Genomic DNA, 26,734 nt, shown 5'->3' with positions numbered 1-26,734 from the left:
TGTTTTCTGTGAAATCATCTCACAGAGTTACAGCTTTCCCCTCAAGAAGCCTTTCGCTAAGACAGTTCTTGTGGAATTGGCAAACTGATTTTTGGAAGCCCATAGAGGGCTATGGTGTAAAAGGAAATATCCTCAGATGAAATCTGGAAAGAAGCTTTCTGAGATACTGCTTAGTGTTCTCTCAATTCATCACACAGAGTTACATCTGTGTTTCATGGATCTCTTTGCTAGCCTTATTTCTGTGGAATCTGACAACAGATATTTCGGATCCCTTTGAAGACTATAGGGGAAAAGGAAATAATCTCCGAAAACAAAGCGAAAGAAGCTTTCTTAGAAACTTCTTTGTGTTCTTTGAAATCATCTCACAGAGATACAGCTTTCCCCTCAAGAAGCCTTTCGCTAAGACAGTTCTTGTGGAATTGGCAAAGTGATATTTGGAAGCCCCTAGAAGGCTACGGTGAAAAATTAAATATCCTCAGATGAAATCTGGAAAGAAGCTTTCTGAGAAACTGCTTCGTGTTCCGTTAATTCATCTCACAGAGTTACATCTGTATTTCGTGGATCTCTTTGCTAGTCTTATTTCTGTGGAATCTGAGAACAGATATTTCGGATCCCTTAGAAGACTATAGGGCCAAAGGACATATCCTCCGATAACAAAGAGAAAGAAGCTTTCTGAGAAACTTCTTTGTGTTCTGTGAAATCATCTCACAGAGTTACAGCTTTCCCCTCAAGAAGCCTTCCGCTAAGACAGTTCTTGTGGAATTGGCAAAGTGATATTTGGAAGCCCGTAGAGGGCTATGGTGAAAAAGGAAATATCCTCAGATGAAATCTGGAAAGAAGCGTTCAGAGAAACTGCTTAGTGTTCTGTTAATTCATCTCACAGAGTTTCATCTGTATTTCGTGGATCTCTTTGCTAGCCTTATTTCTGTGGAATCTGTGAACAGATATTTCGGATCCCTTTGAAGACTATAGGTCCAAATTAAATAATCTCCGATAACAAAGAGAAAGAAGTGAGCAAGATGGCCGAATAGGAGCAGCTCCAGTCTCCAACTCCCAGCGCGAGCGACACAGAAGACCGGTGATTTCTGCATTTTCAACTGAGGTACTGGGTTCATCTCACTGGGGAGTTCCGGGCGATCGGTGCTGGTCAGCTGCTGCAGCCCGACCAGCGAGAGCTGAAGCAGGGCGAGGCATTGCCTCACCTGGGAAGCGCAAGGGGGAAGGGAGTTCCTTTTCCTAGCCAGGGGAACTGAGACACACAACACCTGGAAAATCGGGTAACTCCCACCCCAATACTGCGCTTTAAGCAAACAGGCACACCAGGAGATCATATCCCACACCTGGCCAGGAGGGTCCCACATCCACGGAGACTCCCTCATTGCTAGCGCAGCAGTCTGTGATCTACCGGCAAGGCAGCAGTGAGGCTGGGGGAGGGGCGCCCGCCATTGCTGAGGCTTAAGTAGGTAAACAAAGCTGCTGGGAAGCTTGAACTGGGTGGAGCTCACAGCAGCTCAAGGAAACCTGCCTGTCTCTGTAGACTCCACCTCTGGGGACCGGGCACAGTAAACTAAACAAACGCAGCAGACACCTCTGCAGACGCAAACGACTCTGACAGCTTTGAAGAGAGCAGTGGATCTCCCAACACGGAGGTTGAGATCTGAGAAGGGGCAGACTCCCTGCTCAAGTGGGTCCCTGACCCCTGAGTAGCCTAACTGGGAGACATCCCCCACTAGGGGCAGTCTGACACCCCACACCTCACAGGGAGGAGTACACCCCTGAGAGGAAGCTTCCAAAGCAAGAATCAGACAGGTACACTCGCTGTTCAGAAATATTCTATCTTCTGCAGCCTCTGCTGCTGATACCCAGGCAAACAGGGTCTGGAGTGGACCTCAAGCAATCTCCAACAGACCTACAGCTGAGGGTCCTGACTGTTAGAAGGAAAACTATCAAACAGGAAGGACACCTACACCAAAACCCCATCAGTACATCACCATCATCAAAGACCAGAGGCAGATAAAACCACAAAGATGGGGAAAAAGCAGGGCAGAAAAGCTGGAAATTCAAAAAATAAGAGCGCATCTCCCCCGGCAAAGGAGCGCAGCTCATCGCCAGCAACAGATCAAAGCTGGACGGAGAATGACTTTGACGAGATGAGAGAAGAAGGCTTCAGTCCATCAAATTTCTCAGAGCTAAAGGAGGAATTACGTACCCAGCGCAAAGAAACTAAAAATCTTGAAAAAAAAGTGGAAGAATTGATGGCTAGAGTAATTAATGCAGAGAAGGTCCTAAACGAAATGAAAGAGATGAAAACCATGACACGAGAAATACGTGACAAATGCACAAGCTTCAGTAACCGACTCGATCAACTGGAAGAAAGAGTATCAGCGATGGAGGATCAAATGAATGAAATGAAGCGAGAAGAGAAACCAAAAGAAAAAAGAAGAAAAAGAAATGAACAAAGCCTGCAAGAAGTATGGGATTATGTAAAAAGACCAAATCTGCGTCTGATTGGGGTGCCTGAAAGTGAGGGGGAAAATGGAACCAAGTTGGAAAACACTCTTCAGGATATCATCCAGGAGAACTTCCCCAACCTAGTAGGGCAGGCCAACATTCAAATCCAGGAAATACAGAGAACGCCACAAAGATACTCCTCGAGAAGAGCAACTCCAAGACACATAATTGCCAGATTCACCAAAGTTGAAATGAAGGAAAAATCTTAAGGGCAGCCAGAGAGAAAGGTCGGGTTACCCACAAAGGGAAGCCCATCAGACTAACAGCAGATCTCTCAGCAGAAACTCTCCAAGCCAGAAGAGAGTGGGGGCCAATATTCAACATTCTTAAAGAAAAGAATTTTAAACCCAGAATTTCATATCCAGCCAAACTAAGTTTCATAAGTGAAGGAGAAATAAAATCCTTTACAGATAAGCAAATGCTTAGAGATTTTGTCACCACTAGGCCTGCCTTAGAAGAGACCCTGAAGGAAGCACTAAACATGGAAAGGAACAACCGGTACCAGCCATTGCAAAAACATGCCAAAATGTAAAGACCATCGAGGCTAGGAAGAAACTGCATCAACTAACGAGCAAAATAACCAGTTAATATCATAATGGTAGGATCAAGTTCACACATAACAATATTAACCTTAAATGTAAATGGACTAAATGCTCCAATTAAAAGACACAGACTGGCAAACTGGATAAAGAGTCAAGACCCATCAGTCTGCTGTATTCAGGAGACCCATCTCACACGCAGAGACATACATAGGCTCAAAATAAAGGGATGGAGGAAGATTTACCAAGCAAATGGAGAACAAAAAAAAGCGGGGTTGCAATACTAGTCTCTGATAAAACAGACTTTAAACCATCAAAGATCAAAAGAGACAAAGAAGGCCATTACATAATGGTAAAGGGATCAATTCAACAGGAAGAGCTAACTATCCTAAATATATATGCACCCAATACAGGAGCACCCAGATTCATCAAGCAAGTCCTTAGAGACTTACAAAGAGACTTAGACTCCCATACAATAATAATGGGAGACTTCAACACTCCACTGTCAACATTAGACAGATCAACGAGACAGAAAGTTAACAAGGATATCCAGGAATTGAACTCATCTCTGCAGCAAGCAGACCTAATAGACATCTATAGAACTCTCCACCCCAAATCAAGCACCACATCATACTTACTCCAAAATTGACCACGTAATTGCAAGTAAAGCACTCCTCAGCAAATGTACAAGAACAGAAATTATAACAAACTGTCTCTCAGACAACAGCGCAATAAAACTAGAACTCAGGACTAAGAAACTCAATCAAAACCGCTCAACTACGTGGAAACTGAACAACCTGCTCCTGAATGACTACTGGGTACATAACGAAATGAAGGCAGAAATAAAGATGTTCTTTGAAACCAATGAGAACAAAGATACAACATACCAGAATCTCTGGGACACATTTAAAGCAGTGTGTAGAGGGAAATTTATAGCACTAAATGCCCACAAGAGAAAGCAGGAAAGATCTAAAATTGACACTCTAATATCGCAATTAAAAGAACTAGAGAAGCAAGAACAAACACATTCGAAAGCTAGCAGAAGGCAAGAAATAACTAAGATCAGAGCAGAACTGAAGGAGATAGAGACACAAAAAACCCTCCAAAAAATCAATGAATCCAGGAGTTGGTTTTTTGAAAAGATCAACAAAATTGACAGACCACTAGCAAGACTAATAAAGAAGAAAAGAGAGAAGAATCAAATCGACGCAATTAAAAATGATAAAGGGGATATCACCACCGACCCCACAGAAATACAAACTACCATCAGAGAATACTATAAACACCTCTACGCAAATAAACTGGAAAATCTAGAAGAAATGGATAATTTCCTGGACACTTACACTCTTCCAAGACTAAACCAGGAAGAAGTTGAATCCCTGAATAGACCAATAGCAGGCTCTGAAATTGAGGCAACAATTAATAGCCTACCAACCAAAAAAAGTCCAGGACCAGATGGATTCACAGCTGAATTCTACCAGAGGTACAAGGAGGAGTTGGTACCATTCCTTCTGAAACTATTCCAATCAATAGAAAAAGAGGGAATCCTCCCTAACTCATTTTATGAGGCCAACATCATCCTGATACCAAAGCCTGGCAGAGACACAACAAAAAAAGAGAATTTTAGACCAATATCCCTGATGAACATCGATGCAAACATCCTCAATAAAATACTGGCAAACCGGATTCAGCAACACATCAAAAAGCTTATCCACCATGATCAAGTGGGCTTCATCCCTGGGATGCAAGGCTGGTTCAACATTCGCAAATCAATAAACATAATCCAGCATATAAACAGAACCAAAGACAAGAACCACATGATTATCTCAATAGATGCAGAAAAGGCTTTTGACAAAATTCAACAGCCCTTCATGCTAAAAACGCTCAATAAATTCGGTACTGATGGAACGTACCTCAAAATAATAAGAGCTATTTATGACAAACCCACAGCCAATATCATACTGAATGGGCAAAAACTGGAAAAATTCCCTTTGAAAACTGGCACAAGACAGGGATGCCCTCTCTCACCACTCCTATTCAACATAGTGTTGGAAGTTCTGGCTAGGGCAATTAGGCAAGAGAAAGAAATCAAGGGTATTCAGTTAGGAAAAGAAGAAGTCAAATTGTCCCTGTTTGCAGATGACATGATTGTATATTTAGAAAACCCCATCATCTCAGCCCAAAATCTCCTTAAGCTGATAAGCAACTTCAGCAAAGTCTCAGGATACAAAATTAATGTGCAAAAATCACAACCATTCTTATACACCAGTAACAGACAAACAGAGAGCCAAATCATGAATGAACTTCCATTCACAATTGCTTCAAAGAGAATCAAATACCTAGGAATCCAACTGACAAGGGATGTAAAGGACCTCTTCAAGGAGAACTACAAACCACTGCTCAGTGAAATCAAAGAGGACACAAACAAATGGAAGAACATACCATGCTCATGGATAGGAAGAATCAATATCGTGAAAAGGGCCATACTGCCCAAAGTAATTTATAGATTCAATGCCATCCCCATCAAGCTACCAATGAGTTTCTTCACAGAATTGGAAAAAACTGCTTTAAAGTTCATATGGAACCAAAAAAGAGCCCGCATCTCCAAGACAATCCTAAGTCAAAAGAACAAAGCTGGAGGCATCACGCTACCTGACTTCAAACTATACTACAAGGCTACAGTAACCAAAACAGCATGGTACTGGTACCAAAACAGAGATATAGACCAATGGAACAGAACAGAGTCCTCAGAAATAATACCACACATCTACAGCCATTTGATCTTTGACAAACCTGAGAGAAACAAGAAATGGGGAAAGGATTCCCTATTTAATAAATGGTGCTGGGAAAATTGGCTAGCCATAAGTACAAAGCTGAAACTGGATCCTTTCCTTACTCCTTATACGAAAATTAATTCATGATGGGTTAGAGACTTAAATGTTAGACCTAATACCATAAAAATCCTAGAGGAAAACCTAGGTAATACCATTCAGGACATAGGCATGGGCAAAGACTTCATGTCTAAAACACCAAAAGCAACAGCAGCAAAAGCCAAAATTGACAAATGGGATCTCATTAAACTAAAGAGCTTCTGCACAGCAAAAGAAACTACCATCAGAGTGAACAGGCAACCTACAGAATGGGAGAAAATTTTTGCAATCTACTCATCTGACAAAGGGCTAATATCCAGAACCTACAAAGAACTCAAACAAATTTACAAGAAAAAAACAAACCACCCCATCAAAAAGTGGGCAAAGTATATGAACAGACATTTCTCAAAAGAAGACATTCATACAGCCAACAGACACATGAAAAAATGCTCATCATCACTGGCCATCAGAGAAATGCAAATCAAAACCACAATGAGATACCATCTCACACCAGTTAGAATGGCAATCATTAAAAAGTCAGGAAACAACAGGTGCTGGAGAGGATGTGGAGAAATAGGAACACTTTTACACTGTTGGTGGGATTGTAAACTAGTTCAACCATTATGGAAAACAGTATGGCGATTCCTCAAGGATCTAGAACTAGATATACCACATGACCCAGCCATCCCATTACTGGGTATATACCCAAAGGATTATAAATTATGCTGCTATAAAGACACATGCACACGTATGTTTATTGCGGCACTATTCACAATAGCAAAGACTTGGAATCAACCCAAATGTCCATCAGTGACAGATTGGATTAAGAAAATGTGGCACATATACACCATGGAATACTATGCAGCCATAAAAAAGGATGAGTTTGAGTCCTTTGTAGGGACTTGGATGCAGCTGGAATCCATCATTCTTAGCAAACTATCACAAGAACAGAAAACCAAACACCGCATGTTCTCACTCATAGGTGGGAACTGAACAATGAGATCACTCGGACTCAGGAAGGGGAACATCACACACCGGGGCCTATCATGGGGAGGGGGGAGGGGGGAGGGATTGCATTGGGAGTTATATCTGATGTAAATGACGAGTTGATGGGTGCAGCACAGCAACATGGCACAAGTTTGCATATGTAACAAACCTGCACGTTATGCACATGTACCCTACAACTTAAAGTATAATAATAATAAATAAATTTAAAAAAATAAAAAAATAAAAAAAATAAAAATAAAAAAATAGCTTTGAAAAAAAAACAAAAAAAAACAAAAAAAAACAAAACAAAACAAACAAACAAAAAAAAAACAAAGAGAAAGAAGATTTCTGAGAAACTTCTTTGTGTTCTGTGAAATCATCTCACAGAGTTACAGCTTTCCCTTCAAGAAGCCTTTCGCTAAGACAGTTCTTGTGGAATTGGCAAAGTGATATTTGGAAGCCCATAGAGGGCTATGGTGAAAAAGGAAATATCACCCGATGAAATCTGGAAAGAAGCTTTCTGAGAAACTGCTTAGTGTTCTGTTAATTCATCTCACAGAGTTACATCTGCATTTCGTGGATCTCTTTGCTAGCCTTAATTCTGTGGAATCTGAGAACAGATATTTCGGATCCCTTTGAAGACTATAGGTCCAAATTAAATAATCTCAGATAACAAAGAGAAAGAAGCTTTCTGAGAAACTTCTTTGTATTCTGTGAAATCATCTCACAGAGTTACAGCTTTCCCCTCAAGAAGCCTTTCGCTAAGACAGTTCTTGTGGAATTGGCAAAGTGATATTTCGAAGCCCATAGAGGGCTATGGTGAAAAATTAAATATCCTCAGTTGAAATCTGGAAAGAAGCTTTCTGAGAAACTGCTTAATGTTCCGATAATTCATCTCAAAGAGTTACATCTGTATTTCATGGATGTCTTTGCTAGTCTTATTTCTGTGGAATCTGAGAACAGATATTTCGGATCCCTTAGAAGAATATAGGGCCAAAGGACATATCCTCCGATAACAAAGAGAAAGAAGCTCTCTGAGAAACTTCTTTGTGTTCTGTGAAATCGTCTCACAGAGTAACAGCTTTCCCCTCAAGAAGCCTTTCTCTAAGACAGTTCTTGTGGAATTGGCAAAGTGATATTTGGAAGCGCATAGAGGGCTGTGTTGAAAAAGGAAAAATCCCCGGATGAAATCTGGAAAGAAGCTTTCTGAGAAACTGCTAAGTGTTCTGTTCATTCATCTCACCGAGTTACATCTGTATTTCGTGGATCTCTTTGCTAGCCTGATTTCTGTGGAATCTGAGAACAGATATTTCGGATCCCTAGAAGACTATAGGGCCAAAGGAAATATCCTCCGATATCAAAGAGAAAGAAGCTTTCTGAGAAACTTCTTTGTATTCTGTGAAATCATCTCACAGAGTTACAGCTTTCCCCTCAAGAAGCCTTTCGCTAAGACAGTTCTTGTGGAATTGGCAAAGTGATATTTGGAAGCGCATAGAGGGCTATGGTGAAAAAGGAAATATCCTCAGATGAAATATGGAAAGAAGCTTTCTGAGAAACTGCTTAGTGTTCTGTGAATTCATCTCATAGAGTTACATCTGTATTTCGTGGATCTCTTTGCTAGCCTTATTTCTGTGGAATCTGAGAACAGATATTTCGGATCCCTTTGAAGACTGTAGGGCCAAATGAAATAATCTCCGGTAACAAAGAGAAATAAGCTTTCTGAGAAACTTCTTTGCGTTCTGTGAAATAATCTCACAGAGTTACAGCTTTCCCCTCAAGAAGCCTTTCACCAAGACAGTTTTTGTGGAATTGGCAAAGTGATATTTGGAAGCCCATAGAGGGCTATGGTGAAAAAGGAAATATCCTCAGATGAAATATGGAAAGAAGCTTTCTGAGAAACTGCCTAGTGTTCTGTTAATTCATCTCACAGAGTTACATCTGTATTTCGTGGATCTCTTTGCTAGCCTTATTTCTGTGGAATCTGAGAACAGATATTTCGGATCCCTTAGAAGACTATAGGGCCAAAGGAATTATCCTCCCAAAACAAAGAGAAAGAAGCTTTCTGAGAAACTTCTTTGCGTTCTGTGAAATCATCTCACAGAGTTACAGCTTTACTCTCAAGAAGCCTTTCGCCAAGACAGTTTTTGTGGTATTGGCAAAGTGATATTTGGAAGCCCTTAGAGGGCTATGGTGAAAAAGGAAATATCCTCAGATGAAATCTGGAAAGAAGCTTTCTGAGAAACTGCTTAGTGTTCTGTTAATTCATCTCACAGAGTTACATCTGTATTTCGTGGATCTCTTTGCTAGCTTTAATTCTGTGGAATCTGAGAACAGATATTTCGGATCCCTTTGAAGAATATAGGGCCAAAGGAAATATCCTCCGATAACAAAGAGAAAGAAGCTTTCTGAGAAACCTCTTTGTCTTCTGTGAAATCATCTCACCGAGTTACAGCTTTCCCCTCAAGAAGCCTTTCGCCAAGACAGTTTTTGTGGAAATCGCAAAGTGATATTTGGAAGCCCATAGAGGGCTATGGTGAAAAGGGAAATATCCTGAGAAGAAATCTGTAAAGAAGCTTTCTGAGAAACTTCTTAGTGTTCTGTTAATTCATCTCACAGAGTTACATCTGTATTTCGTGGATCTCTTTGCTAGCCTTATTTCTGTGGAATCTGAGAACAGATATTTCGGATCCCTTTGAAGACTATAGGGCCAAAGGAAATATCCTCCGATAACAAAGAGAAAGAAGCTTTCTGAGAAACTTCTTTGTGTTCTGTGAAATCATCTTTGAGAGTTACAGCTTTCCCTTCAAGAAGCCGTTCGCTAAGACAGTTCTTGTGGAATTGGCAAAGTGATATTTGGAAGCCCTTGAGGGCTATGGTGGAAAAGGAAATATCCTCAGATGAAATCTGGAAAGAAGCTTTCTGAGAAACTTTTAGTGTTGTGTTAATTCATCTCACAGAGTACATATGTATTTCGTGGATCTCTTTGCTAGCCTAATTTCTGTGGAATCTGAGAACAGATATTTCCAATCCCTTTGAAGACTATAGGGCCAAAGGAAATATCCTCCGATAACAAAGAGAAAGAAGCTTTCTGAGAAACTTCTTTGTGTTCTGTGAAATCATCTCACGGTGTTACAGCTTTCCCCTCAAGAAGCCTTTCACTAAGACAGTTCTTGTGAAATTAGTAAAGTGATATTTGGAAGCCCATAGAGGGCTATGGTGAAAAAAGAAATATCCTCAGATGAAATCTGGAAAGAAGCTTTCTGAGAAACTGCTTAGTGTTCTGTTAATTCATCTCACAGAGTTACATCTGTATTTCATGGGTCTCCTTGGTAGCCTTATTTCTGTGGAATCTGAGAACAGATATTTCGGATCCCTTAGAAGACTATAGGGCCAAAGGAAATATCCTCCGATAACAAAGAGAAAGAAGCTTTCTGAGAAACTTCTTTGTGTTCTGTGAAATCATCTCACAGAGTTACAGCTTTCCCCTCAAGAAGCCTTTCGCTAAGATAGTTCTTGTGGAATTGGCAAAGTGATATTTGGAAGCCCATAGTGGGCTATGGTGAAAAAGGAAATATCCTCAGATGAAATCTGGAAAGAAGCTTTCTGAGAATCTGCTTAGTGTTCTGTTAGTTCATCTCACAGAGTTATATCTGTATTTCGTGGATATCTTTGCTAGCCTTATTTCTGTGGAATCTGAGAACAGACATTTTGGATCCCTTTGAAGACAATAGGGACAAATTAAATAATCTCCGATAACAAAGAGAAAGAAGGTTTCTGAGAAACTTCTTTGTGTTCTGTGAAATCATCTCACAGAGTTACAGCTTTCCCCTCAAGAAGTCTTTCGCTAAGACAGTTCTTGTGGAATTGGCAAAGTGATATTTGGAAGCCCATAGAGGCCTATGGTGAGAAAGGAAATATCCTCAGATGAAATCTAGAAAGAAGCTTTCTGAGAAACTGCTTAGTGTTCTGTTAATTCATCTCACAGAGTTACATCTGTATTTCGTGGATCTCTTTGCTAGCCTTATTTCTGCGGAATCTGAGAACAGATATTTCGGATCCCTTTGAAGACTATAGGGCCAAAGGAAATATCCTCCGATAACAAAGAGAAAGAAGCTTTCTGAGAAACTTCTTTGTGTTCTGTGAAATCATCTCATAGAGTTACAGCTTTCCCCTTCAGGAGACTTTCGCTAAGACAGTGCTTGTGGAATTGGCAAAGTGATATTTGGAAGCCCACAGAGGGCTATGCTGAAAAAGGAAATATCGTCAGATGAAATCTGGAAAGAAGCTTTCTGAGAAACTGCTTAGTGTTCTCTTAATTCATCTCACAGAGTTACATCTGTAGTTCGTGGATCTCTTTGCTAGCCTTATTTCTGTGGAATCTGAGAACAGATATTTCGGATCCCTTTGAAGACAATAGGGCCAAAGGAAATATCCTACTATATCAAAGAGAAAGAAGCTTTCTGAGAAACTTCTTTGTGTTCTGTGAAATCATCTTTGAGAGTTACAGCCTTCCCGTCAAGAAGCCTTTCGCTAAGACAGTTCTTGTGGAATTGGCAAAGTGATATTTGGAAGCGCATAGAGGACTATGGTGAAAAAGGAAATATCCTCTCATGAAATCTGGAAAGAAGCTCTGAGAAACTGCTTAGTGTTCTGTTAATTCATCTCAGAGAGTTACATCTGTATTTCGTGGATCTCTTTGCTAGCCTTATTTCTGTGGAATCTGAGAACAGATATTTCGGATTCCTTTGAAGACTATAGGGCCAAAGAAATATCCTCCAATAACAAAGAGAAAGAAGCTTTCTCAGAAACTGCTTAGTGTCCTGTCAATTCATCTGACAGAGTTACATCTGTATTTCGTGGATCACTTTGTAGCCTTATTTCTGTGGAATCTGAGAACAGATATTTCGGATCCCTTAAAAGAATATAGGGCCAAAGGAAATATCCTCCGATAAAAAAGAGAAACAAAATTTCTGAGAAACTTCTTTGTGTTCTGTGAAATCATCTCAAAGAGTTACAGCATTCCACTCAAGAAAACTTTCGCTAAGACACTTCTTGTGGAATTGGCAAAGTGATATTTGGAAGCCCAAAGAGGGGTATGGTGAAAAAGGAAATATCCTCAGATGAAATCTGGAAAGAAGCTTTCTGAGATTCTGCTTAGTGTTTTGTTTATTCATCTCACAGAGTTACATCTGTATTTCGTGGATCCCTTTGCAAGCCTTATTTCTGTGGAATCTGAAAACAGATATTTCGAATCCCTTTGAAGACTATTGGGCCAAAGGAAATATCCTCCGATAAAAAGAGAAAGAAGGTTTCTGAGAAACTTCTTTGTGTTCTGTGAAATCATCTCACAGAGTAACAGCTTTCCCCTCCAGAAGCCTTTCGCTATGATAGTTCTTGTGGAATTGGCAAAGTGATATTTGGAAGCCCATAGAGGGCTACGGTGAAAAAGTAAATATCCTCAGATGAAATCTGAAAAGAAGCTTTCTGAGAAACTGCTTAGTGTTCTGTTAATTCATCTCACAGAGTTACATCTGTATTTCGTGGATCTCTTTGCTAGCCTTATTTCTGTGGAATCTGAGAACAGATATTTCGGATCCCTCAGAAGACTATAGGGCCAAAGGAAATATCCTCCGATTAGAAAGAGAAAGAAGCTTTCTGAGAAAGTTCTTTGTGTTCTGTGAAATCATCTCACAGAGTTACAGCTTTCCCCTCAAGATACCTTTCGATAAGACACTTCTTGTGGAATTGGCAAAGTGATATTTGGAAGCCCATAGAGGGCTATGGTGAAAAAGGAAATATTCTCAGATGAAATATGGAAAGAAGCTTTCTGAGAAACTGCTTAGTGTTCTGTTAATTCATCTCACAGAGTTACATCTGTATTTCGTGGATCTCCTTGCTAGCCTTATTTCTGTGGAATCTGAGAACAGATATTTCGGATCCCTTTGAGACTATAGGGCCAAAGGAAATATCCTCCCATAACAAAGAGAAAGAAGCTTTCGGAGAAACTACTTTGTGTTCTCTGAAATCATCTCACAGAATTACGGCTTTCCCCTCAAGAAGCCTTTCTCTAAGACAGTTCTTGTGGAATTGGCAAAGTGATATTTGGAATCCCATAGAGGGCTCTGGTGAAAAAGGAAATATCCTCCGATGAAATCTGGAAAGAAGCTTTCTGAGAAACTGCTTAGTGTTCCGTTAATTCCTCTCACAGATTTACATCTGTATTTCGTGGATCTCTTTGCTAGCCTTATTTCTGTGGAATCTGAGAACAGATATTTCGGATCCCTTTGAAGACTATAGGGCCAAAGGAAATATCCTCCGATAACAAAGAGAAAGAAGCTTTCTGAGAAACTTCTTTGTGTTCTGTGAAATCATCTCACAGAGTTACAGCTTTCCCTCCAGAAGTCTTTCGCTAAGATAGTTCTTGTGGAATTGGCAAAGTGATATTTGGAAGCCCATAGAGGGCTATGGTGAAAAAGGAAATATCCTCAGATGAAATCTGAAAAGAAGCTTTCTGAGAAACTACTTAGTGTTCTGTTAATTCATCTCACAGAGTTACATCTGTATTTCGTGGATCTCTTTGCTAGCCTTATTTCTGTGGAATCTGACAACAGATATTTCGGATCCCTTTGAAGACTATAGGGCCAAAGGAAATATCCTCCGATAAAAAAGAGAAAGAAAATTTCTGAGAAACTTCTTTGTGTTCTGTGAAATCATCTCACAGAGTTACAGCTTTCCCCTAAAGAAGACTTTCAGTGAGACAATTCTTGTGGAATTGGCAAAGTGATATTTGGAAGCCCATAGAGGGCTACGGTGAAAAAGGAAATATCCTCAGATGAAATCTGGAAAGAAGCTTTCTGAGAAACTGCTTAGTGTTCTGTTAATTCATCTCACAGAGTTACATCTGTATTTCGTGGATCTCTTTGCTAGCCTTATTTCTGTGGGATCTGAGAACAGATATTTCGGATCCCTTACAAGACTATAGGGCCAAAGCAAATATCCTCCGATTACAAAGAGAAAGAAGCTTTCTGAGATACTGCTTTGTGTTCTGTGAAATCATCTCACAGAGTTACAGCTTTCTCCTCAAGAAGCCTTTCGCTAAGACAGTGCTTGTGGAATTGGAAAAGAGATATTTGGAAGCCCATATAGGGCTATGGTGAAAAAGGAAATATCCTCAGATGAAATCTGGGAAGAAGCTTTCTGAGAAACTGCTTAGTGTTCTGTTAATTCATCTCACAGAGTTACATCTGTATTTCGTGGATCTCTTTCCTAGACTTATTTCTGAGGAATATGAGAACGGATATTTCGGATCCCTTAGAAGACTATAGGGCCTAAGGAAATATCCTCCGATAACAAAGAGAAAGAAGCTTTCACTGAAACTTCCTTGTGTTCTGCGTAATCATCTCACAGAGTTACAGCTTTCCCCTCAAGAAGCTTTTCGCTAAGACAGTTCTTGTGGAATTGGAAAAGTGATATTTGGAAGCCCATAGAGGGCTATGGTGAAAAAGGAAATATCCTAAGATGAAATCTGGAAAGAAGCTTTCTGAGAAACTGCTTAGTATTCCATTAATTCACCTCACAGAGTTACATCTGTATTTCGTGGATCTCTTTGCTAGCCTTATTTCTGTGGAATCTGAGAACAGATATTTCGGATCCCTTTGAAGACTACAGGGCCAAAGGAAATATCCTCCGATAACAAAGAGAAAGAAGCTTTCTGAGAAACTTGTTTGTATTCTGTGAAATCATCTCACAGAGTTACAGCTTTCCCTTCAAGAAGCCTTTCGCTAAGACAGTTCTTGTGGTATTGGCAAAGTGATATTTGGAAGCCCATAGAGGGCTATGGTGAAAAAGGAAATATCCTCAGATGAAATCTGAAAAGAAGCTATCTGAGAAACCGCTCAGTGTTCTGTTAATTCAACTCACAGAGTTACATCTGTATTTCGTGGATCTCTTTGCTAGCCTTATTTCTGTGGAATCTGAGAACAGATATTTCAGATCCCTTTGAAGACTATAGGGCCAAAGGAAATATCCTCCGATAACAAAGAGAAAGAAGCTTTCGGAGAAACTTCTTGGTGTTCTGTGAAATCATCTCACAGAGTTACAGCTTTCCACTCAAGAAACCTTTCGCTAAGACACTTCTTGTGGAATTGGAAAAGTGATATTTGGAAGCTCATGGAGGGCTATGGTGAAAAAGGAAATATCCTCAGATGAAATCTGGAAAGAAGCTTTCTGAGAAACTGCTTAGTGTTCTGTTAATACATCTCACAGAGTTACATCTGTATTTCGTGGATCTCTTTGCTAGCCTTATTTCTGTGGAATCTGAGAACAGATATTTCGGATCCCTTAGAAGACTATAGGGCCAAAGGAAATATCCTCCGATAACAAACGGAAAGAAGCTTTCTGAGAAACTTCTTTGTGTTCTGTGAAATCATCTCACAGAGTTACAGCTTTCCCGTCAAGAAACCTTTCTATAAGACAGTTCTTGTGGAATTGGCAAAGTGATATTTGGAAGCCCATAGAGGGCTATGGTGAAAAAGGAAATATCCTCAGATGAAATCTGGAAAGAAGCTTTCTGAGAAACTGCTTAGAGTTCTGTTAATTCATCTCACAGAGTTACATCTGTATTTCGTGGATCTCTTTGCTAGCCTTATTTCTGTGGAATCTGAGAACAGATATTTCGGATCCCTTTGAAGACTATAGGGCCAAAGGAAATATCCTCCGATAACAAAGAGAAAGAAGCTTTCTGAGAAACTTCTTTGTGTACTGTGAAATCATCTCACAGAGTTACGGCTTTCCCCTCAAGAAGCCTTTCGCTAAGACAGTTCTTGTGGAATTGGCAAAGTGATATTTGGAAGGCCATAGAGGGCTATGGAGAAAAAGGAAATATCCTCAGATGAAATCTGGAAAGAAGCTTTCTGAGAAACTGCTTAGTGTTCTGCTAATTCATCTCACAGAGATACATCTGTATTTCGTGGATCTCTTTGCTAGCCTTATTTCTGTGGCATCTGAGAACAGATATTTCCGATCCCTTACAAGACTATAGGGCCAAAGGAAATATCCTCCGATAACAAAGAGAAAGAAGCTCTCTGAGAAACTTCTTTGTGTTCTGTGAAATCATCTCACAGAGTTACAGCTTTCCCCTCAAGAAGCCTTTCTCTAAGACAGTTCTTGTGGAATTGGCAAAGTGATATTTGGAATCCCATAGAGGGCTCTGGTGAAAAAGGAAATATCCTCCGATGAAATCTGGAAAGAAGCTTTCTGAGAAACTGCTTAGTGTTCCGTTAATTCCTCTCACACATTTACATCTGTATTTCGTGGATCTCTTTGCTAGCCTTATTTTTGTGGAATCTGAGAACAGATATTTCGGATCCCTTTGAAGACTATAGGGCCAAAGGAAATATCCTCCGATAACAAAGAGAAAGAAGCTTTCACAAAAACTTCTTTGTGTTCTGTGAAATCATCTCACAGAGTTACAGCTTTCCCCTCAAGAAGCCTTTCGCTAAGACAGTTCTGTGGAATTGGCAAAGTGATATTTGGAAGCCCATAGAAGGCTATGGTGAAAAAGGAAGTATCCTCAGATGAAATCTGGAAAGAAGCTTTCTGAAAAACTGCTTAGTGTTCCGTTAATTCCTCTCACAGATTTACATCTGTATTTCGTGGATCTCTTTGCTAGCCTTATTTCTGTGGAATCTGAGAACAGATATTTCGGATCCAATTTAAGACTATCGGGCCAAAGGAAATATCCTCCGATAACAAAGAGAAAGAAAATTTCTGAGAAACTTCTTTCTGTTCTGTGAAATCATCTCACAGAGTTACAGCTTTCCTCTCAAGAAACCTTTCGCTAAGACACTTCTTGTGGAATTGGCAAAGTGATATTTGGAAGCCCATAGAGGGCTATGGTGAAAAAGGAAATATCCTCAGATGAAATCTTGAAAGAAGCTTTCTGAGAAACTGCTTAGTGTTCTGTTAATTCATCTCACAGAGATACATCTGTATTTCGTGGATCTCTTTGCTAGCCTTATTTCTGTGGAATCTGAGAACAGATATTTCGGATCCCTCAGAAGACTATAGGGCCAAAGGAAATATCCTCCGATTAGAAAGAGAAAGAAGCTTTCTGAGAAAGTTCTTTGTGTTCTGTGAAATCATCTCACAGAGTTACAGCTTTCCCCTCAAGAAACCTTTCGATAAGACAGTTCTTGTGGAATTGGCAAAGTGATATTTAGAAGCCCATAGAGGGCTATGGTGAAAAAGGAAATATCCTCAGATGAAATATGGAAAGAAGCTTTCTGAGAAACTGCTTAGTGTTCTGTTAATTCATCTCACAGAGTTACATCTGTATTTCGTGGATATCCTTGCTAGCCTTATTTCTGTGGAATCTGAGAACAGATATTTCGGATTCCTTTGAAGACTATAGGGCCAAAGAAATATCCTCCGATAACAAAGAGAAAGAAGCTTTCTCAGAAACTGCTTAGTGTTCTGTCATTTCATCTCACAGAGTTACATCTGTATTTCGTGGATCGCTTTGTAGCCTTATTTCTGTTGAATCTGAGAATAGTTATTTCGGATCCCGTAAAAGAATATATTGCCAAAGGAAATATCCTCCGATAACAAAGAGAAAGAAAATTTCTGAGAAACTTCTTTGTGTTCTGTGAAATCATCTCACGGAGTTACATCTTTCCTCTCAAGAAGCCTTTCGCTAAGACAGTTATGTGGAATTGGCAAAGTGATATTTGGAAGCCCATAGAGGGCTATGGTGAAAAAGGAAATATCCTCAGATGAAATCTGGAAAGAAGCTTTCTGAGAAACTGCTTAGTGTTCCGTTAATTCCTCTCACAGATTTACATCTGTATTTCGTGGATCTCTTTGCTAGCCTTATTTCTGTGGAATCTGAGAACAGATATTTCGGATCCCTTTGAAGACTGTTGGGCCAAAGGAAATATCCTCCGATAACAAAGAGAAAGAAAATTTCTGAGAAACTCCTTTGTGTTCTGTGAAATCATCTCACAGAGTTACAGCTTTCCACTCAAGAAACCTTTCGCTAAGACAGTTCTTGTGGAATTGGCAAAGTGATATTTGGAAGCCCATAGAGGGCTATGGTGAAAAAGGAAATATCCTCAGATGAAATCTGGAAGGAAGCTTTCTGAGATTCTGCTTAGTGTTTTGTTAATTCATCTCACAGAGTTACATCTGTATTTCGGGGATCTCTTTGCTAGCCTTATTTCTGTGGAATCTTAGAACAGATATTTCGGATGCCTTTGAAGACTATAGGGCCAAAGGAAATATCCTCCCATAACAAAGAGAAAGAAGCTTTCGGAGAAACTACTTTGTGTTCTCTGAAATCATCTCACAGAATTACGGCTTTCCCCTCAAGAAGCCTTTCGCTAAGACAGTTCTTGTGGAATTGGCAAAGTGATATTTGGAAGGCCATAGTGGGCTATGGTGATAAAGGAAATATCCTCAGATGAAATCTGGAAAGAAGCTTTCTGAGAAACTGCTTAGTGTTCTGTTAATTCATCTCACAGAGTTATATCTGTATTTCGTGGATCTCTTTGCTAGGCATATTTCTGTGGTCTGAGAACAGATATTTCGGATCCCTTTGAAGACTATAGTTCCAAAGGAAATATTATCCGATAACAAAGAGAAAGAAGCTTTCTGGGAAACTGCTTTGTGGTCTGTGAAATCATCGCGCAGAGTTACAGCTTTCCCTTCAAGAAGCCTTTCGCTAAGATAGTTCTGTGGAATTGGCAAAGTGATATTTGGAAGCCCATGGAGGGCTATGGTGAAAAAGGAAATATCCTCAGATGAAATCTGGAAAGAAGCTTTCTTAGAAACTGCTTAGTGTTCCGTTAATTCCTCTCACATATTTACATCTGTATTTCGTGGATCTCTTTGCTAGCCTTATTTCTGTGGAATCTGAGAACAGATATTTCGGATTCCTTTGAAGACTACTGGGCCAAAGGAAATATCTTCCGATAACAAAGAGAAAGAAGCTTTCTGAGAATCTTCTTTGTGTTCTGTGAAATCATCTCACAGAGTTACAGCTTTCCCCTCAAGAAGCCTTTCGGTGAGACACTTCTTGTGGTATTGGCAAAGTGATATCTGGAAGCCCATAGAGGGCTATGGTGAAAAAGGAAATATCCTCAGATGAAATCTGGAAAGAAAATTTCTGAGATACTGCTTAGTGTTCTGTTAATTCCTCTCACAGAGTTACATCTGTATTTCGTGGATCTCTTTGCTAGCCTTATTTCTGTGGAATCTGAAAACAGATATTTCGGATCCCTTTGAAGACTATAGGGCCAAAGGAAATATCCTCCCATAACAAAGAGATATAAGCTTTCGGAGAAACTACTTTGTGTTCTGTGAAATCATCTCACAGAATTACGGCTTTCCCCTCAAGAAGCCTTTCGCTAAGACAGTTCTTGTGGAATTGGCAAAGTGATATTTGGAAGGTCATAGAGGGCTATGGTGAAAAAGGAAATATCCTCAGATGAAATCTGCAAAGAAGATTTCTCAGAAACTGCTTAGTGTTCTGTTAATTCATCTCCCAGAGTTACATCTGTATTTCGTGGATCTCTTTGCTAGCCTTATTTCTGTGGAATCTGAGAACAGATATTTCGGATCCCTTAGAAGACTATAGGGCCAAAGTAAATATCCTCCGATTACAAAGGGAAGGAAGCTTTCTGAGAAACTTCTTTGTATTCTGTGTAATCATCTCACAGAGTTACAGCTTTCCCCTCAAGAAGCCTTTCACTAAGACAGTTCTTGTGGAATTGGGAAAGTGATATTTTGAAGCCCATACGGAGCTATGGTGAAAAAGGAAATATCCTCAGATGAAATCTGGAAAGAAGCTTTCTGAGAAACTGCTTAGTGTTCTGCTAATTCATCTCACAGAGATACATCTGTATTTCGTGGAGCTCTTTGCTAGCCTTATTTTTGTGTAATATGAGAACAGATATTTCCGATCCCTTAGAAGACTATAGGGCCAAATTAAATATCCTCTGATTACAAAGAGAAAGAAGCTTTCTGAGAAAGTTCTTTGTGTTCTGTGCAATCATCTCACAGAGTTACAGCTTTCCCCTCAAGAAGACTTTCGCTAAGACAGTTGTTGTGGAATTGGCAAAGTGATATTTGGAAGCCCTTAGAGGGCTATGTTTAAAAAGGAAATATCCTCAGATGAAATCTGGAAAGAAGTTTTCTGAGAAACTGCTTAGTGTTCTGTTAATTCATCTCACAGAGTTACATCTGTATTTCGTGGATCTCTTTGCTAGCCTTATTTCTGTGGAATCTGAGAACAGATATTTGGGATCCCTTTGAAGACTATAGGGCCAAAGGAAATATCCTCCGATAACAAAGAGAAAGAAGCTTTCTGGGAAACTGCTTTGTGTTCTGTGAACACATCTCGCAGAGTTACATCTTTCCCCTCAAGAAGCCTTTCGCTAAGACACTTCTGTGGAATTGGCAAAGTGATATTTTGAAGCCCATAAAGGGCTATGGTGAAAAAGGAAATATCCTCAAATGAAATCTGGAAAGAAGCTTTCTGAAAACTGCTTAGTGTTCCGTTAATTCCTCTCACAGATTTACATCTGTATTTCGTGTATCTCTTTGCTAGCCTTATTTCTGTGGAATCTGAGAACAGATATTTCGGATCTCTTTGAAGACTATAGGGCCAAGGAAATATCCTCCGATAACAAAGAGAAAGAAGCTTTCTGAGAAACTTCTTTGTGTTCTGTGAAATCATCTCACAGAGTTACAGCTTTCCTCTCAAGAAGCCTTTCGCTAAAGCAGTTCTTGTGGAATTGGCAAAGTGGTATTTGGAAGCCCTTAGAGGGCTATGGTGAAAAAGGATATATCCTCAGATGAAATCTGGAAAGAAGCTTTCTGAGAAACTGCTTAGTGTTCTGTTAATCCATCTCACAGAGTTACATCTGTATTTCGTGGATCTCCTTGCTAGCCTTATTTCTGTGGAATCTGAGAACAGTTATTTCGGATCCCTTAGAAGACTATAGGGCCAAAGGAAATATCCTCCGATAAAAAAGAGAAAGAAGCTTTCTGAGAAAAGTCTTTGTGTTCGGTGAAATCATCAAACTGAGTTACAGCTTTCCCCTAAAAAAGCCTTTCGGTGAGATAATTGTTGTGGAATTGGCAAAGTGATATTTGGAAGCCCATAGAGGGCTATGGTGAAAAAGGAAATATCCTCAGATGAAATATGGAAAGAAGCTTTCTGAGAAACTGCTTAGTGTTCTGTTAATTCATCTCACAGAGTTACATCTGTATTTCGTGGATATCCTTGCTAGCCTTATTTCTGTGGAATCTGAGAACAGATATTTCGGATTCCTTTGAAGACTATAGGGCCAAAGAAATATCCTCTGATAACAAAGAGAAAGAAGCTTTCTCAGAAACTGCTTAGTGTTCTGTCATTTCATCTCACAGAGTTACATCTGTATTTCGTGGATCGCTTTGTAGCCTTATTTCTGTTGAATCTGAGAATAGTTATTTCGGATCCCGTAAAAGAATATATTGCCAAAGGAAATATCCTCCGATAACAAAGAGAAAGAAAATTTCTGAGAAACTTCTTTGTGTTCTGTGAAATCATCTCACGGAGTTACATCTTTCCCCTCAAGAAGCCTTTCGCTAAGACAGTTATGTGGAATTGGCAAAGTGATATTTGGAAGCCCATAGAGGGCTATGGTGAAAAAGGAAATATCCTCAGATGAAATCTGGAAAGAAGCTTTCTGAGAAACTGCTTAGTGTTCCGTTAATTCCTCTCACAGATTTACATCTGTATTTCGTGGATCTCTTTGCTAGCCTTATTTCTGTGGAATCTGAGAACAGATATTTCGGATCCCTTTGAAGACTGTTGGGCCAAAGGAAATATCCTCCGATAACAAAGAGAAAGAAAATTTCTGAGAAACTCCTTTGTGTTCTGTGAAATCATCTCACAGAGTTACAGCTTTCCACTCAAGAAACCTTTCGCTAAGACAGTTCTTGTGGAATTGGCAAAGTGATATTTGGAAGCCCAAAGAGGGCTATGGTGAAAAAGGAAATATCCTCAGATGAAATCTGGAAGGAAGCTTTCTGAGATTCTGCTTAGTGTTTTGTTAATTCATCTCACAGAGTTTCATCTGTATTTCGGGGATCTCTTTGCTAGCCTTATTTCTGTGGAATCTGAGAACAGATATTTCGGATGCCTTTGAAGACTATAGGGCCAAAGGAAATATCCTCCCATAACAAAGAGAAAGAAGCTTTCGGAGAAACTACTTTGTGTTCTCTGAAATCATCTCACAGAATTACGGCTTTCCCCTCAAGAAGCCTTTCGCTAAGACAGTTCTTGTGGAATTGGCAAAGTGATATTTGGAAGGCCATAGTGGGCTATGGTGATAAAGGAAATATCCTCAGATGAAATCTGGAAAGAAGCTTTCTGAGAAACTGCTTAGTGTTCTGTTAATTCATCTCACAGAGTTATATCTGTATTTCGTGGATCTCTTTGCTAGCCATATTTCTGTGGTCTGAGAACAGATATTTCGGATCCCTTTGAAGACTATAGTTCCAAAGGAAATATTATCCGATAACAAAGAGAAAGAAGCTTTCTGGGAAACTGCTTTGTGGTCTCTGAAATCATCGCGCAGAGTTACAGCTTTCCCTTCAAGAAGCCTTTCGCTAAGATAGTTCTGTGGAATTGGCAAAGTGATATTTGGAAGCCCATGGAGGGCTATGGTGAAAAAGGAAATATCCTCAGATGAAATCTGGAAAGAAGCTTTCTTAGAAACTGCTTAGTGTTCCGTTAATTCCTCTCACATATTTACATCTGTATTTCGTGGATCTCTTTGCTAGCCTTATTTCTGTGGAATCTGAGAACAGATATTTCGGATTCCTTTGAAGACTATTGGGCCAAAGGAAATATCTTCCGATAACAAAGAGAAAGAAGCTTTCTGAGAATCTTCTTTGTGTTCTGTGAAATCATCTCACAGAGTTACAGCTTTCCCCTCAAGAAGCCTTTCGGTGAGACACTTCTTGTGGTATTGGCAAAGTGATATCTGGAAGCCCATAGAGGGCTATGGTGAAAAAGGAAATATCCTCAGATGAAATCTGGAAAGAAAATTTCTGAGATACTGCTTAGTGTTCTGTTAATTCCTCTCACAGAGTTACATCTGTATTTCGTGGATCTCTTTGCTAGCCTTATTTCTGTGGAATCTGAAAACAGATATTTCGGATCCCTTTGAAGACTATAGGGCCAAAGGAAATATCCTCCCATAACAAAGAGAAATAAGCTTTCGGAGAAACTACTTTGTGTTCTGTGAAATCATCTCACAGAATTACGGCTTTCCCCTCAAGAAGCCTTTCGCTAAGACAGTTCTTGTGGAATTGCAAAGTGATATTTGGAAGGTCATAGAGGGCTATGGTGAAAAAGGAAATATCCTCAGATGAAATCTGCAAAGAAGATTTCTCAGAAACTGCTTAGTGTTCTGTTAATTCATCTCCCAGAGTTACATCTGTATTTCGTGGATCTCTTTGCTAGCCTTATTTCTGTGGAATCTGAGAACAGATATTTCGGATCCCTTAGAAGACTATAGGGCCAAAGTAAATATCCTCCGATTACAAAGGGAAGGAAGCTTTCTGAGAAACTTCTTTGTATTCTGTGTAATCATCTCACAGAGTTACAGCTTTCCCCTCAAGAAGCCTTTCACTAAGACAGTTCTTGTGGAATTGGCAAAGTGATATTTTGAAGCCCATACGGAGCTATGGTGAAAAAGGAAATATCCTCAGATGAAATCTGGAAAGAAGCTTTCTGAGAAACTGCTTAGTGTTCTGCTAATTCATCTCACAGAGATACATCTGTATTTCGTGGAGCTCTTTGCTAGCCTTATTTTTGTGTAATATGAGAACAGATATTTCCGATCCCTTAGAAGACTATAGGGCCAAATTAAATATCCTCTGATTACAAAGAGAAAGAAGCTTTCTGAGAAAGTTCTTTGTGTTCTGTGCAATCATCTCACAGAGTTACAGCTTTCCCCTCAAGAAGACTTTCGCTAAGACAGTTGTTGTGGAATTGGCAAAGTGATATTTGGAAGCCCTTAGAGGGCTATGTTTAAAAAGGAAATATCCTCAGATGAAATCTGGAAAGAAGTTTTCTGAGAAACTGCTTAGTGTTCTGTTAATTCATCTCACAGAGTTACATCTGTATTTCGTGGATCTCTTTGCTAGCCTTATTTCTGTGGAATCTGAGAACAGATATTTGGGATCCCTTTGAAGACTATAGGGCCAAAGGAAATATCCTCCGATAACAAAGAGAAAGAAGCTTTCTGGGAAACTGCTTTGTATTCTGTGAACACATCTCGCAGAGTTACATCTTTCCCCTCAAGAAGCCTTTCGCTAAGACACTTCTGTGGAATTGGCAAAGTGATATTTTGAAGCCCATAGAGGGCTATGGTGAAAAAGGAAATATCCTCAAATGAAATCTGGAAAGAAGCTTTCTGAAAACTGCTTAGTGTTCCGTTAATTCCTCTCACAGATTTACATCTGTATTTCGTGTATCTCTTTGCTAGCCTTATTCCTGTGGAATCTGAGAACAGATATTTCGGATCTCTTTGAAGACTATAGGGCCAAGGAAATATCCTCCGATAACAAAGAGAAAGAAGCTTTCTGAGAAACTTCTTTGTGTTCTGTGAAATCATCTCACAGAGTTACAGCTTTCCTCTCAAGAAGCCTTTCGCTAAAGCAGTTCTTGTGGAATTGGCAAAGTGGTATTTGGAAGCCCTTAGAGGGCTATGGTGAAAAAGGATATATCCTCAGATGAAATCTGGAAAGAAGCTTTCTGAGAAACTGCTTAGTGTTCTGTTAATCCATCTCACAGAGTTACATCTGTATTTCGTGGATCTCTAGCTAGCCTTATTTCTGTGGAATCTGAGAACAGATATTTCGGATCCCTTAGAAGACTATAGGGCCAAAGGAAATATCCTCCGATAAAAAAGAGAAAGAAGCTTTCTGAGAAAAGTCTTTGTGTTCGGTGAAATCATCAAACTGATTTACAGCTTTCCCCTAAAAAAGCCTTTCGGTGAGATAATTGTTGTGGAATTGGCAAAGTGATATTTGGAAGCCCATAGAGGGCTATGGTGAAAAAGGAAATATCCTCAGATGAAATCTGGAAAGAAGCTTTCTGTGATACTGCTTAGTGTTCTGTTAATTCATCTCACAGAGTTACATCTGTATTTCGTGGATCTCTTTGCTAGACTTATTTCTGTGGAATCTGAAAACCGATATTTCGGATCCCTTTGAAGACTATAGGGCCAAAGGAAATATCCTCCCATAAAAAAGAGAAAGAAGCTTTCGGAAAAACTACTTCGTGTTCTGTGAAATCATCTCACAGAATTACGGCTTTCCCCTCAAGAAGCCTTTCGCTAAGACAGTTCTTGTGGAATTGGCAAAGTGATATTTGGAAGCCCATAGAGGGCTATCGTGAAAAAGGAAATATCCTCAGATTAAATCTGGAAAGAAGCTTTCTCAGAAACTGCTTAGTGTTCTGTTAATTCATCTCACAGAGTTACATCTGTATTTCGTGGATCTCTTTGCTAGCCTTATTTCTGTGGAATCTGAAAACAGATATTTCGGATCCCTTAGAAGAATATAGGGCCAAAGGAAATATCCTCCGCTACCAAAGAGAAATAAGCTTTCTGGGATACTGCTTTGTGTTCTGTGAAATCATCTCGCCGAGTTACAGTTTCCCCTCAAGAAGCCTTTCGCTAAGACAGTTTTGTGGAATTGGCAAAGTGATATTTGGAAGACCGTAGAGGGCTATGGTGAAAAAGGAAATATCCTCAGATTAAATCTGGAAAGAAGCTTTCTCAGAAACTGCTTAGTGTTCTGTTAATTCATCTCACAGAGTTACATCTGTATTTCGTGGATCTCTTTGCTACCCTTATTTCTGTGGAATCTGAAAAAAGATATTTCGGATCCCTTAGAAGACTATAGGGCCAAAGGAAATATCCTCCGATAACAAAGAGAAATAAGCTTTCTGGGATACTGCTTTGTGTTCTGTGAAATCATCTCGCCGAGTTACAGTTTCCCCTCAAGAAGCCTTTCGCTAAGACAGTTTTGTGGAATTGGCAAAGTGATATTTGGAAGACCGTAGAGGGCTATGGTGAAAAATGAAATATCCTTAGATGAAATCTGGAAAGAAGCCATCTGAGAATTAGTGTTCTGCTAATTCATCTCACAGAGATACTTCTGTATTTCGTGGATCTCTTTGCTAGCCTTATTTCCGTGGAATCTGAGAACAGATATTTCCGATCCCTTTGAATACTATAGGGCCAAAGGAAATATCCTCCGATACAAAGAGAAAGAAGCTTTCTGAGAAACTTCTTTGTGTTCTGTGAAATCATCTCACAGAGTTACAGCTTTCCCCTCAAGAAGCCATTCGCTAAGACAGTTCTTGTGGAATTGGCAAAGTGATATTTGGAAGCCCATAGAGGGCTATGGTGAGAAAGGAAATATCCTCAGATGTAATCTGGAAAGAAGCTTTCTGAGAAACTGCTTAGTGTTCTGTTAATTCATCTCATAGAGTTACATCTGTATTTCGTGGATCTCTTTGCTAGCCTTATTTCCGTGGAATCTGTGAACAGATATTTCGGATCTCTTTGAAGACTATAGGGCCAAAGGAAATATCCTCCGATACAAAGAGAAAGAAGCTTTCCGAGAAACTTCTTTGTGTTCTGTGAATTCATCTCACAGAGTTACAGCTTTCCACTCAAGAAGCCTTTCGCTAAGACAGTTGTTGTGGAATTGGCAAAGTGATATTTGGAAGCCCATAGAGGGCTATGGTGAAAAAGGAAATAT

This window comes from Macaca fascicularis, chromosome 18 (assembly GCF_037993035.2).
Source record: "Macaca fascicularis isolate 582-1 chromosome 18, T2T-MFA8v1.1".
Taxonomy (NCBI): Eukaryota; Metazoa; Chordata; class Mammalia; order Primates; family Cercopithecidae; genus Macaca; species Macaca fascicularis.
Note: the sequence above shows the minus strand (reverse complement) of the source record.